General features: G+C 48.4%; 1 protein-coding gene across 3 annotated transcripts in view; it reads right to left on the reverse strand.

The window, feature by feature from the left end:
* RAMP1 (receptor activity modifying protein 1) overlaps window positions 1-13,782 on the reverse strand; it is an 82,674-nt gene that overhangs the window by 23,329 nt on the left and 45,563 nt on the right. The window lies entirely within an intron of this gene.

Consider the following 13,782-nt stretch of genomic DNA (forward strand, 5'->3'; position numbering starts at 1 on the left):
ACAGCCAAGCTGTCGCTATGGGTCTCGCACCAAAGGGGGCGTGCTGTCGATGGTGACTGACAGCACGCCCCCTTTGGTGGGCATGGCTGCCAGACGGAGGCGTTCCCATGGGAACGCCTACTGTCTGGGTCCGGCCCCACTGACATCACTAGTGATGTCGGTGGGAGTGATTTTGGCTCTGATAGAGCCAAAATCACTCCAGGGCTTGCGGTCACCGAGACCCTAGCGCAGGGTCTCGTCGCAAGCACGATGGTCACGATGGTCTTGACCATCGCGACCATCATCATGGACGCTCGCATAAGCTGTGGGTGGTAACCCACAGCTATGCGAGCGTCCAAGAGGCCGCTCCATTTTTAGGTAGGAGGGCCCTGATTCAGAGCGAGCGCTCTGGTCAGAGCGTCCGGCTCTGAATCAGGCCCTCTGTCTCTGTGGCTTACGCCTCACTCTTATCTTCATGTAGTGTAGAGGGATGGACTAACCTTAGAACTCGTTGGTATAATAATTTGGGTACTTTGTCTGATGATGACAGGAAGGCTCTTATAGGTTCTCCTCGGGATGCCACGGCTTATGCCAGGTTTCAGCAGATACAATTATATATTTTGCATAGGCTCTACTGGACCCCACTTAAGCTTTTCGAGTTTGGTGGCTCTGCTGTGGACTCCAGCCGTAAGTGCACTGCTCCTTCTGCTGATTTCTGGGATCTCCTTTGGTCCTGTCCTCGAGCTGCTCTGTTTTGGACTAGTATGGTTGATTGTGTACGGAACACGGGTGTCCGTGTTCATTTATTGAACCCAAGTATTTGTTTATTTGGCCTGGACCCAGATGAGTCCTTCTATTCCTCTCAGATTATATGTAAATAATCTTTTAACAGTAGCACGGATGTGAATTGCCCGCACGTGGATGACCTCTGATCTCCCCCCCTCTTCCTGGAGGGAGCAGCCAGATCGGCATGACAATGGGCATGGCCAGCACGAGGAGGCGGGGCAGGCCAGGCTACGAGCGTTTGTGGGCGGGGCCATGTGATCGCTCCATGTTGGCCCCGTCCCCGCTACACAATGCCGATAAAACAGGCATTGTGATGCAGGGGGCGGGGCCAAAATTCTCGATATAGCGTGAATTGCGCCACCGCCCCCCCCCTTGTGGGGGGGGGGATAGGAGGGGTGGGCGGCAGCCGGGAGGAATGCCTGCCTTCCCAGGAGATAGGGAGCGGCACACGATTTTCGGGAGGCTCCCGACCAAATTGGGAGGGTAGGCAGGTATGCCCCACCTTCTCATCATGGGTGGCTCTAGTCAATCTGACAATATCCCATGAACGTTATATGTACCAAAAAGGAAAATGTCTTAGTAAATTTGATAAGGTCTGGACACTATGGCAGGACTCCTGTTATGCTCTTCCTGACTGTTAATAGTTATGGTTTCTTTATTGTTCTATTTTCTATGTCTCCGTCAGCCGATATATATACATTCTATGCACAAAATGGATATTGTGAATGTTAACAGGAACAGTGTCAGATATATTTATCGGCTTTTCATGAATGGATACTGTAGGTGAGCCACAATTGGTCAGTACATGTACTTACATCTCCAATAAAGAATTTGCAGTAACACGCCCCCCCTGCCATGCACAAAACCGAGTCACACTCAGAACAATCTGTTTCTATCTGAACTCAGCTGTTCTGCAAAACAACGCTGTAAAACAAGTTCTTTACAACAAACTTCCTTTGCCTGGTATTCTTCTAATATTCCTGTTGACCTAATAATATAAAGATTTCTAAGAAACAAAATTCATATAAAAATATTTAAGAGAAATGACAACTCTGATTATTACTCCCGGTGATGTTACAGACCACATTGTTCCAGGAAAGGCCCCTGCGATGTTTGTTCCAGGCAGCAGCATTGAACCATCAGCAAAATGTACTGAATCATTTAAACATAAAAACAAACATGTTTCTATAGACATTGCCTGAGATAGGGGTCTGTTTATTATGCAGTGATCATCCCTTTTTTTGCCTAAGAAAGGAGTTATCACTACTTCCTCCCATTTAACAAGAGGAACATTTTAGAGATATCACAGATTTCAATTTAATTTGCCTTTTACCGAAGTCCCCCTTCAAGAGGCGCCCTGGATTGAAAAATGACACCTGCAATGCATTCTGTATCCATGCCATACTTCCCTAATCTCATAGAAAGTCTGGGAGGCTCCCGTATCACAGGCGGTACTCCCAGAAGAGTGGGCAAGTTTCCTGGAACCACCCACGCTTGGCTGCCTCGCTCTGTGGGTGGCGTGGCATGGCAAAGTGGGTGGAGATAGTATATGACAGCACAATTGCTTCATCATGACCCGGCACCCCGCTACGCAATCCTGCTATTGCCGGCATTGAGAAGCGGCTCCACCATGACACGATTCAGCGTGAATTGCGTCATCATCCGTCTGGACCGCCCACTTCACTTGGGAAGTTACCAAGTACAACCCAAGCAATATGTGGATATAGGGAAAGAAACCACGGGGCCACTAATAGTAAATAGAGCCCTTAGTGGCGCCTCTAATGGTGATACTGTAGCATACTGTGCCTCTTGATTTAAGACCTGTCCATCTGTCCCAATTAGGCCAGCTTAGTCCTGAGACACAGTACTGTATGTCCCATTCATTGTTGCTCTGCCACTGCAATGAAGGGGTGTTTTTACTGGAGGGGAATGTAGCTGGAGGCCATCCGGTGCTCCAGATTGCATGACACGCCTTTGTGGTGCGTGACCCCCTTCTCACGTGAGCGTTGTCCCCAAAATTAAAAATGTTGACATTATGTCATAAATAAAATGCTGAATATACAGTATGTGTATCCTGTACTTCTTCTAGCTCTGCAAAAGAAATGAAAGAGACTAAAATAAAAGTGTACAAGGTGCCGTTACATTGCGTTGAACATGTCCGTCACTTCCTAGTAGGCAGGACGAGACTGGAATCACAGGTGTCTGGCATGTAGAGCAGGCCTGGCCAACCTGTGGCTCTCCAACTGTTGTGAAACTACAAGTCCCAGCATACCCTGCTACAGTTTTGCTATTAGGGAATGCTAAAACTGTTGCAAGGCATGCTGGGACTTGTAGTTTCACAACAGCTAGAGAGCCACAGGTTGGCCAGGCCTGATGTAGAGGATGTAACGGGATATTTCACAATGTTTGTTGGCAAGCGGACCTACAGATATGTCTTATACCAGCAGTGATAGAGTACTGAGAGCCTGATACAGTGGCGGGCGGTATTGCAGCCACCATTGTGATTGCAGCAGCGATAACATGCAAATGCTAGTCTCAGCCTTTCCCTTGTGTTCTAGCATGCGCCAGACAGTGCATGCCCTGCGACGCCGGCTTACAGTGCCCATGGACGGTGCAACATCGCCGGTGGTTCTGAACACTCCACCATTGGTGCATCACCAACCCTTGCACTAGTCTACGACAAACGCAGTGTCTCCTTCTGAATTCTGTCTGGACACAGCTCTGTGGCTGCGGCCTCTGTCGCTGTCACTGACACGCCCCTCCAATATCATGGCCACGAGACAGATTTGTTTTGCATACACTTCATGTCAGCTTGGGTCACTTTCCAGGAATGCACTAAGTTTTGCTTCGCCACTTTTAATGCAAGTAGCTCTGTACACAATAGCACATCTCTGCGTATACTCAGCGGAATGCATACGGCCAGGGAACCCCCGAATTTTGGGAAAGGGAAAGTATGAAAGCATGCTTCTCAGTGAATGAAGGGGCATTGTACTCTGTATGGCTGTAGATGCAATTGTTGGTGGATTCCAGGGACAAATAAAAGACCTGTTAGGACTAGGGTTAGTTTGATGTTTGAAGAGCCCACTCATGTCCCGCCCACATCCCACAAATGCACCACCCACATCTCACCAATTCCCCACTCCCACTAGTGGCAGTGTAGCGTATATGTGATGTCTTCACACCTTCCTTCCACTGCATACTCACAGGATCTGTAAGTCACTGTTAATGGAATTGGTATGTAATACCGCCGGCCGCATTGCCGGCAGTTCGAATCCCGGCAGCGTCAGGCCGACAGAGGAAGAGATCCCGGCTGCGGCAGCCCGACAGCGCTGGAAATCCCGATCGTCCCCAGGTAAGTACTAACTAACCTAACCTACCCCCCTAACCCTCTCTTAGGGGTGCCTAACCCTAACCTCCCCCCCAAGTGCCTAACCGTAACCCCCCTTCCCCTAGCCTAACCCTCCCGGGCTGGTGCCTAACCCTAAGTCCCCCCCGGGAACCCTAAACCTAACCCTCCCCCCCGCAGCTGTCCGCTCGCGGCGCCCAGTCGGTCTCCGGGCGTAGGGGTAATGACAGGCGTCTAGATTTAGACGCCTGTCATTTAACCCTAGCCGGGATTGAGGAGTCGAGAAGCCGGCGGTCGGTATTGCAGCCGCCGACATCCTAAACATATACCCTGTTAACAAATGGTCTCCTGGTATGTAAGGTGCATATGAGGTTGTAGTCAGGCTGGGGGTACATACAGTATGAGTACATCACACTGGTGGCATATGGGATAATCTGGTTGGACCAGTAAGGGCATGAGGGACATCTAAACGGCTTGTATGAAGGTCTGAGGGACATGTAGAGGAATGTAAGGAGGTCTGGGAGCATATGTATAAGTCTGGGGTACATGTAAAGGTCACATGAGTAGGTCTGTGGGTCTGTAAGGGGCATAAGGGGAGATCTGACAGGCATTAGTGGAGGGGCGGGCTGGTGGGTATTTAAGGGGCAAGTGAAGCAGTCTTGAAACATTTCCATTGTCCAACATATTAAACTAAATCTGGTTTATGTGAGGAAATGCATTATTACATGAGCTAGATACACATAGTGAGGATAATGCATTATTACATGAGCTAGATACACATAGTGAGGATAATGCATTATTACATGAGCTAGATACAGGATACTAGATACTAGATGAGGATATTAGATAGATGCGTGTGCTTTAGAAATTCTTTGAAACTATATAGAAATTTTATATTTTGTCCATGTTAAAATCTTTGGGGCAAATTTGAAATCAGTAATATACAAAAGTTACCAATTTTTTGTTTAGAACCCTCCGCAATGTGTTTACTTTTCAATTTAGAGGTTTTTTTTTCTCAACCAATGACATTTATATGACACATGTGGTTTTTTACAAAGTAAATTATTATATGTGCCATTGTTCACATGGTGCCCTTGTGCTTGATACTGGCACTGCATTCAGGCGCAGCTGTAGGAATCGGGCCGCCTTTAGGCACAACATTTACGGCCACCCCCCATTTTTTTATTTTCATTATTAGGTTATAACAAGCCAGTATAATATAATATAAAAGGGGAAGGGTGGAACCCGGACGCTAGTTTTATTACTGTTTCTTACATCGGCATCTTGAGTGGAGTGTGGACAGGCGACACATCCCACCTCTTCTATATGCCAACCAGCGAGATGCCTCTGATAACTGGGCAGGCACCTGCCAGGCCCGTCTGCTGGTTGGCCAGTAGCCAAGACCAGGTGTAGGCTGATTGGTCCATCCGTTTCCCAGTAACTACAAAATATTTCCACTGTGCTGCAGTCTGAGAATATCCTAACCGTCCCGGCTCTGAAAGGTAGAGCAATGCCCGCTGCGTCCTAAGGGCACCCCACGCAGCTCCACAGGCTGCTGGGTGCCTGCCCTGAACGCCCATTGGACGCTGAGGGCAGCTGTGCCGTAGCACTACTGGCTGCAGGGTACCATTCCAGGCCCTGCGCAACTGCATCTCTTGCACACCCCTAGTTACGGCCCTGGCTGCCCCCAGCAATAGTCTCCCTTAGGCACAGGAAATTCACCATTGACTGTACTAATAACGTTTATACTAGTTTTACTCAGTCTAATGGTTGCCAGGGCTTTACTAGACATTGTTTTCTCCTAGTAGTGTATCGATCATGGACTATATTCTTTAACAATGTGAGGCCTAGATTGTGGGAGTAACAGGGCACAATCACATACAAATGCTGGAAGGAGCACTCTGCCCTCTGCCCCAGCATGTTTCAGATAAACTACAGAACACGAATACGAGCTCACACGGATCATTCTATTCAATGACATACATTAGTACTTGTTTTAATGTATAATTGGGTATGGTACGAAATGTCGACTTTGAGAATGTCGATGCCAGGATTTCGACATGGTCAGAATGTAGACATGACCGTTATGTCGACACGGTGACATGGTCATAATGTTGATTTGGGCGTAATGCCGACACAATGTATGTCATTGTCAACAGTCAGCATGTCGACATAGCATTTTAAGGCATTTGAGTCATACCCACAGCCTAACCCTAACCGCAGCCTAACCCTAAACCTAATCCTAACCAGAGGCCTAACCCTAAACCTAACCCTACCTGTAGCCCTACCCTAAGCCTAACCCTAACCGCAGCCTAACCCTAAACCTAACCCTAACCGCAGCCTAACTCTAACCGTAGCCCTACCCTAACCGCAGCCTAACCCTAAACCTAACCCTCACTGCAGCCTAACCCTAACTGCAGCCTAACCCTAAGCTTAACCCTAACCACAGCCTAAACCTAACCCTAACCGCAGCCTAACCCTAATCACAGCCTAACCCTAACTGCAGTTAACCCTAAACCTAACCGAAGCCTAACTTTAACCGCAGCCTAACCCTAATCGCAGACTAACCCTAAGCCTAACTGCAACCTAACCGTAAACCTAACTCTAACTGCAAACTAACCCTAAACCTAACTGCAGCCTAACCCTAACTGCAGCCTTACCCTAACTGCAGCCTAACCCTAACTGCAGCCTTACCCTAAGCCTAACCGCAGCCTAAACCTAACCCTAACTGCAACCTAACCCTAAACCTAACTGCAGCCTAACCTTAAGCCTAACTGCAGCCTAACCTTAAACCTAATCCTAACTGCAACCTAACCCTAACTGCAGCCTAACCCTAATTCTTGCGCTAACTGCAGCCTAACCCTAATTCAACTCTAACTGCAGCCTAACCCTAATTCTCACCCTAACTGCAGCCTAACCCCAATTCTTACCCTAACTGCAGCCTAACCCTAATTCTCACCCTAACTGCAGCCTAACCCCAATTCTCACCCTAACTGCAGCCTAACCCTAATTCTCACCCTAACTGCAGCCTAACCCTAATTCTCAGCCTAACTGCAGCCTAACCCCAATTCTTACCCTAACTGCAGCCTAACCCTAACTCTTACCCTAACTGCAGCCTAACCCTAATTCTTACTCTAAACCTAACATTAACATGGACTGTCAACTTTGTTCCTTTCAACATTATGTCCATGTCTACATTGTGAATGTCGATATTTTTACTGTCAACATTTTGACCATGTCAACACTCTGAACATTTGAACCACGACTGCTTAACCACATAATCAATTCCATGTGAATGGACCAGTGGTGAGCTATAACAGAGATGTTTGGGGTAACATCCGATAGCTATGAGGGGGCCCAGACCTTCCCAATTGATGACTAGTAAAATAAATGAAGTGATCTGGAAACAGAGGCTTGATTCCGGAAAACTTAGGGAGATGCTATTGCTGTTTATTGCACATACTAGGAGCTTGCAGCGTGTATTAATATACACTGTGGTGTGGAGCTTGCAGCGTGTATTAATACACTGTGGTGTGGAGCTTGCAGCGTGTATTAATACACTGTGGTGTGGAGCTTGCTGCGATTTATTAGAAACATTGGAAATGTAAGGTAGTCTGGAATGCTTGCTAAAGACTAAAGAGTGATGTATATAAAATAAAATCAATAACAAAAAAGAAAACACATTTGGAGCGGAGACCCAGCACCATCCTGTGACATTAGGGGCTTATTTATTAAGCTATTTTATTCCTAAAACCATGCCGACACGGTAGTTTCCAAATATTTTGAACTTTTGGGATCGGGGGCATTCATCAAACCTTTAACACAGAAGATATCGGGGAGATCTTCGCCGCCTAGTACACAAAACATCAACTGTTCCCATAAATCTCTGTGGGGACAGCAATCTGTTGTAATTTAACAAGCGTTATCTCTGGGCCAGATTCAGCTCGGATCGCAGTTGCTAATACGCACGCAATCAGCCGATCGTTGTGTACTGCGCATGCATCGCAGTGCGTGTGTGCGCAAACTAGCCACTGCGATTGGGACTGCGATCGCAGTGACTACGCAGACCCATCGCAGAGTGATTAACATCAAGTGCCGTTTGTGGGTGGTGATGGGGGGGTGGTCGGACGAACGCAGGCGTGCCAGTGCTTTGCATGTACGTGCATAAATTAGCCACTGCAATGCCCTATGCAGCCTGAGCACTCATAGCGTGCGTGGTGGTTAGCAATTTCTGAGTAAGGTCAGACCTTGTGCAAGTGTGCGTGAGGCTGCGATGGTACTCGATTGTACCGATGGTTCCTCATTCTTGCTAAACATTATGGATGTGTCTAAGGTAAAGTGGGCGTCCTTATGTAGTGCAGCGGCGGCAATGCGATCGCAATGGATTAGCGTACTATCGCAGTTGAACTGCGTGCGTAATCGCTATTGCATTTGCAGTAGTGTTCCGTAGCGAATGAGGCCCTCTGTTAGCAAACTCCATCCATTTCCTCTATGGGAAAGGCCAGAAAAAGTGGGATCTTCTGATCCCTCCTCGGTGGGCTGGAGCTCTTCACAGGGTAGTCGCTATGCGCGTGCAAGGCTTGATGGACGTACATGTGCAGTATCACGCCCCATTCTGCACCCTGCAGTATAGTGATGCCATGTCCCATCCGGGGCACCATGATAAATTGCCCCAAAGCTTCATCTCTTACCAACACAAATAGCAGCGATAAGAGATTATATGTAATGTCGGCACATTTGCAATTATTGATAAACATGCCCCTAATAGCTTTAATTCGCTTTTGGATGGACCGTGCGTATTCACATGGCCCTTGTACATTTATATTAGGCATAAAGTGGCCTCAACAAAAGTTTAAACCATTTTGACATTTTTGTCATTCCCTAGAAAGGTGGGTATTAGGGCAGCAGGTGTTATAGAATTGTGCATTCAGCTTTTTTTTCTGGGCTAGTCAGGAAAATTGGATTCTCAGTAATGTGCCAAAGACATATCCAGTAGCCGACAATCAGAGTCCTACAGAAGCCATCAGGATTTGCATGTAAACCCCGTTCAGCCAAGTTCTGCAGCCGCACACGAACATAGATTTCCTGTAACAACTCCATTGGTCAATTGATTTCTAGATAATAGAAATGGGTAAAGCAGCTAATTACAGGTCAATAGATCTACTGGACAGTAATTAATGGTCTTCTTTGTTTCTTGCCTGAATAAAACATGAAATGTCCTTTCACTGAGCTAAAAATAACAATTGTGACATCTACCGTATGTCCATCATTACAGAGAAATAATGAAGAACATTAACTTAAATGTTTCGTAGAGCTTCTGTTGTTTATTACAGGAACTACATCCTTGTTTATTTGATGGGAATGCAGAACATGCTCTGTAGCTGGGTACGGGCTGAATGGCTTCATGTGGATTGTACTGTGTAGTATTTGTGGGGAATCACTACAAGACTGCATTAACCTGAGTTCATTAGCATTTTACTCTGACCATTTCCAGGACTTTCCTAGCCTTGTGGCATAGATCGTTATCTAGTTTAAAAAAAGCCAATTAGCTCAAGGCTGCACTGCTGCCTTAAAGGGAAACTCATTATGGGTAATGGTATTCATATTAGTGTGTGACACAAAACACATTACATTGCCTCCAGCAGCACATTACTTTGCCTTAAGTACACAGGGCGTGATTCAAAGATGGACGCAATGTCGACGATGGATGCAGTAGAACGATTTTTTTTGCCTCTGCAAGCACGGCGGTCACAGAGAGGTTTTAATCGCGACAGTGAGTGACAGGTAGTCAGCGTTTGGGGAAGGTAACGGGGGGGTTAGAAAAACTCAGGAGTGTCGGGACCGTTTTTAGGGCGTGTTTTAGTGAGTCTCTGTGAACTCGTTCGCAGCTGTAGAGTTTTTATTAGGGACGTTGCTCTGTATGAGGCAGTGTAGGCTTACTCAGAAGTTCGATGTGCGACCGATGTTTCCGCTTTTGTAGGTAAGTGGCGTATACGACACGCCGGCGGTGAGATTCTCAGAGCACAAGACATCAGCTAAGTCATTAGCATATTTTCGCAAGTCTGCTGCGTGTGGAATCTCAGTATTTTCGTCCATCTCTGAATAAGGCCCAAAAAGACACGCAGTTTTTGCATTGCTCTGGTCCTCTCCTCAACATGGAAGACCAGAAAACATGTTTCATCTGACCAGGTGATATTCTTACAGTTCCCTCGTGTTTGTGTTCCTTGTTTTTTTTAAGATGATAAGAATGGAGTTTTCTTGGGCTGTCATCTCCGATGTCTCTAGTATGAGACTGTCCCTTCGGGGCACTGGTGAGTCCGCAATGTCTAAAAGCCTACTTCCACCCTTCCCTAGGTGGTGGGGCCAAGATTGCGCAGCAGGGTAGGGATAGGACATCAAAGCCCTACATTAATGGTACCACTCATGGGGCCACTGACATATGACAACCACAAGTGGGGGAAAAAAACCATCAGCCACTCACCATCTATGTATAAAAACACATGGGGTATCAGCTGCTGCAGATTAGTGTTTGCAAAACATTGATGATCAGTTTTGGTTGTCAGACTCAGAGTTGTACGCCATGCCAACGTTTTTGCAGTTGGGCGTTTTTCAGGTTTTCATCTAAGCGGCACTGCGCATACCTCAAAGTCCATTACCGTATTCACAAGCAGCGACTTTTTACTCACAGAGTGATTGACAGATAAGGGCAGTTTGGGGAGTTTACAGGGTGCACCGCCAGAAACAAAGGCGCGTCACGACCATTTTTGGGGGCATGTCGCTGCCTCAATCCCGTCTGCACAACACATGGCTCCGGTATGCTGCAACTTTGTATGCAGATGCTTGTATTGCAAAGCACCAAGTGGGCATCTCATTATCTATCTCCTGGCAGATGCGACATTTGCATCACAGCAGTGGCGGCAGCATTAGCGTACACTGCTGAGGGGTCTATGTACTAAGCCTTGGAGAGAAATAAAGTGAATGGAGATAAAGTACCAACCAGTCAGCTCCTAACTGTCACTTTGCAGGTTGTGTTTGAAAAATGAGAGTTAGGAGCTGATTGGTTTGTACTTTATCTCTCTCCAAGGCTTAGCAAACCCCTGAATCAGGCCCATTGTCTTCTCAAAGAGGCTGGCATCAAGGAGAACACAGCAGGAGTCAGGGAGTCAAAAAGTTGAACATAAACATCAGACCAAATCCACCAGTTGTAGTTCACTAGGCCAGGGAGGCATATACGTTCCCATGCAGGTCCTATAATGGACTGCATGGGCAGGCCTGAGAGAAACCAAGGCCCCAATAGAATAGGGGGTGGTCTACATTGGTGGCCAGCCCCTCCCCTGAAGACTTCAACTCCTTGCATAATTTCCAGGAAACAAACAGAGAAGTCCCACACAGAAATCTGCAAATAAAGTAAGTGCACATTAATATATGTGTGTGTGTGTGTGTGTGTTATTTAGCTAGTTAGTTAATATACCGTAGGGACTGGTTGCATGTGCATGTGTAAAGAGTTAATATACTGTTACTGCATATGCACAGCCCACCTCATCATTACACCTACTCCCCTTGCTTCTGGACAGCGCTGTTGGGAAGGGGTGAGAGTGGTACATTCCTGAGAAACTGTCACTTCCGCCTGTAACGCTGTTGGATCCATTACATTTTAAGCAACCATTTTCTAATAAGTATTTTGTATTAGATGCAGTTACAAGTTCAAGTGAAGATTGGTTATCAAAACTTTGAATGTTTAGGGAGCGGCCTCCTAAACTTCTTATGGTCCCTAAGTGGACACGGAACAGACTTGAGCTTAACATGCCTGCTGTAGGGACTAGTGTGTGTATAAGGGATAAATATACTATAGGGACCGGTATGTGTTTGTGGAATGGATTAATATACTGTAAGGACAGATGTGTATAAAGTGTGGTGTATGGTTGTGTAAAGGGTTATTATAGTGTAACATAGTGATTAATAGGGTGTAAAAGGATTAATATATTGTGGGGTTTGGTGTCTCCTTCCCTGCTGCCAGACAGCCCACCTGCCACATGATCTTCCCCCTGCTGCAAGATACCCCGCCTCAAACACTCACCCTCCCTACTGCTAGACATCATACCTGCCACACTCACCAACTGCCACTCTTGCCCTCCATTCTTGTTAGACACACTTGTCACACTCATTCTAACTGCTGCCAGACACCCACCTGCTGCAATCACCCCACCTCCCACACTCATCCTCACTGTTTACAGACACCACCTCCCACACTGCTGCAAGACACCCACCCGCCACCCTCGCCCTCCCTTTTGCCAGACACCCACCTGCCACAATCATCCTCATGCTGCCAGACACCCTACCTCCAACACTCACTCTCCTTGCTGCCAGACACCCCACATCCCACTCTTGTCCTCCCTGCCATCAAACACCCAACTGCCACTCTTGCCCTCCTTTCTGCTAGACACACCACCACACTCATTGTATCTGCTGCCAGACACCCACCTGCCACACTCATCCCCCCTGCTGTTAGACACCCCACCTGCCACATAGCCCTCCCTGCTGCAAATCACCCCAGCTCCCACACTCATCCTCACTGTTTACAAATACCCACCTTCCACACTGGCCCTCCCTGCTGCAAAACACCCCTAGTGTCAGACACCCATTTGCCACCAGACACCCCCTCTCACACCCGCCTTCCTGCTGCCAAACACACATCTGACAAACTGGGCTTCCCTGCATCCAATAGACCACCTGCCACATTCGCCCATCATACTATCTGATACCATATCTGCCACGCTCACCATCACTGCTTCCAGACACCCTATATGCCATACCCACAAATGCCTTCTGCCAAACACACATCTGACAAACTCTACTTGCTGCCAAACACCTACCTGCCACACTCCCCCTCCCTGCTACCAGACACCCAGCTGACACACTCTCCCTCCCTGCTACCAGACACCCAGCTGCCACACTCCCCTTCCCTGCTACCAGACACCCAGCTGCCACATTCCCCCTCCCTGTGGCCAGACACCCACCTGCCACACTCCCCCTCCCTGTGGCCAGACACCCAGCTGCCGCACTCCCCCTCCCTGTGGCCAGACACCCAGCTGCCACACTCCCCCTCCCTGCTGCCAGACACCCAGCTGCCACACTCCCCCTCCCTACGGCCAGACACCCAGCTGACACACTCCCCCTCCCTGCTACCAGACACCCAGCTGCCAAACTCCCCCTCCCTGCTACCAGACACCCAGCTGCCACACTCCCCCTCCCTGCGGCCAGACACCCAGCTGCCACACTCCCCCTCCCTGCTGCCAGACACCCAGCTGACACTCCCCCTCCCTGCTGCCAGACACCCAGCTGCCACACTCCCCCTCCCTACGGCCAGACACCCAGCTGACACACTCCCCCTCCCTGCTACCAGACACCCAGCTGCCAAACTCCCCCTCCCTGCTACCAGACACCCAGCTGCCACACTCCCCCTCCCTGCGGCCAGACACCCAGCTGCCACACTCCCCTTCCCTGCTACCAGACACCCAGCTGCCACACTCCCCCACCCTGCTACCAGACACCCAGCTGCCACACTCCCCCTCCCTGCTGCCAGACACCCAGCTGACACTCCCCCTCCCTGCTACCAGACACCCAGCTGCTACACTCCCCCTCTCTGCGGCCAGATACCCACCAGCCACACT

This window comes from Taudactylus pleione, unplaced genomic scaffold (genome assembly GCF_031769625.1).
Source record: "Taudactylus pleione unplaced genomic scaffold, aTauple2 ptg000500l, whole genome shotgun sequence".
NCBI classification, from domain to species: domain Eukaryota; kingdom Metazoa; phylum Chordata; class Amphibia; order Anura; family Myobatrachidae; genus Taudactylus; species Taudactylus pleione.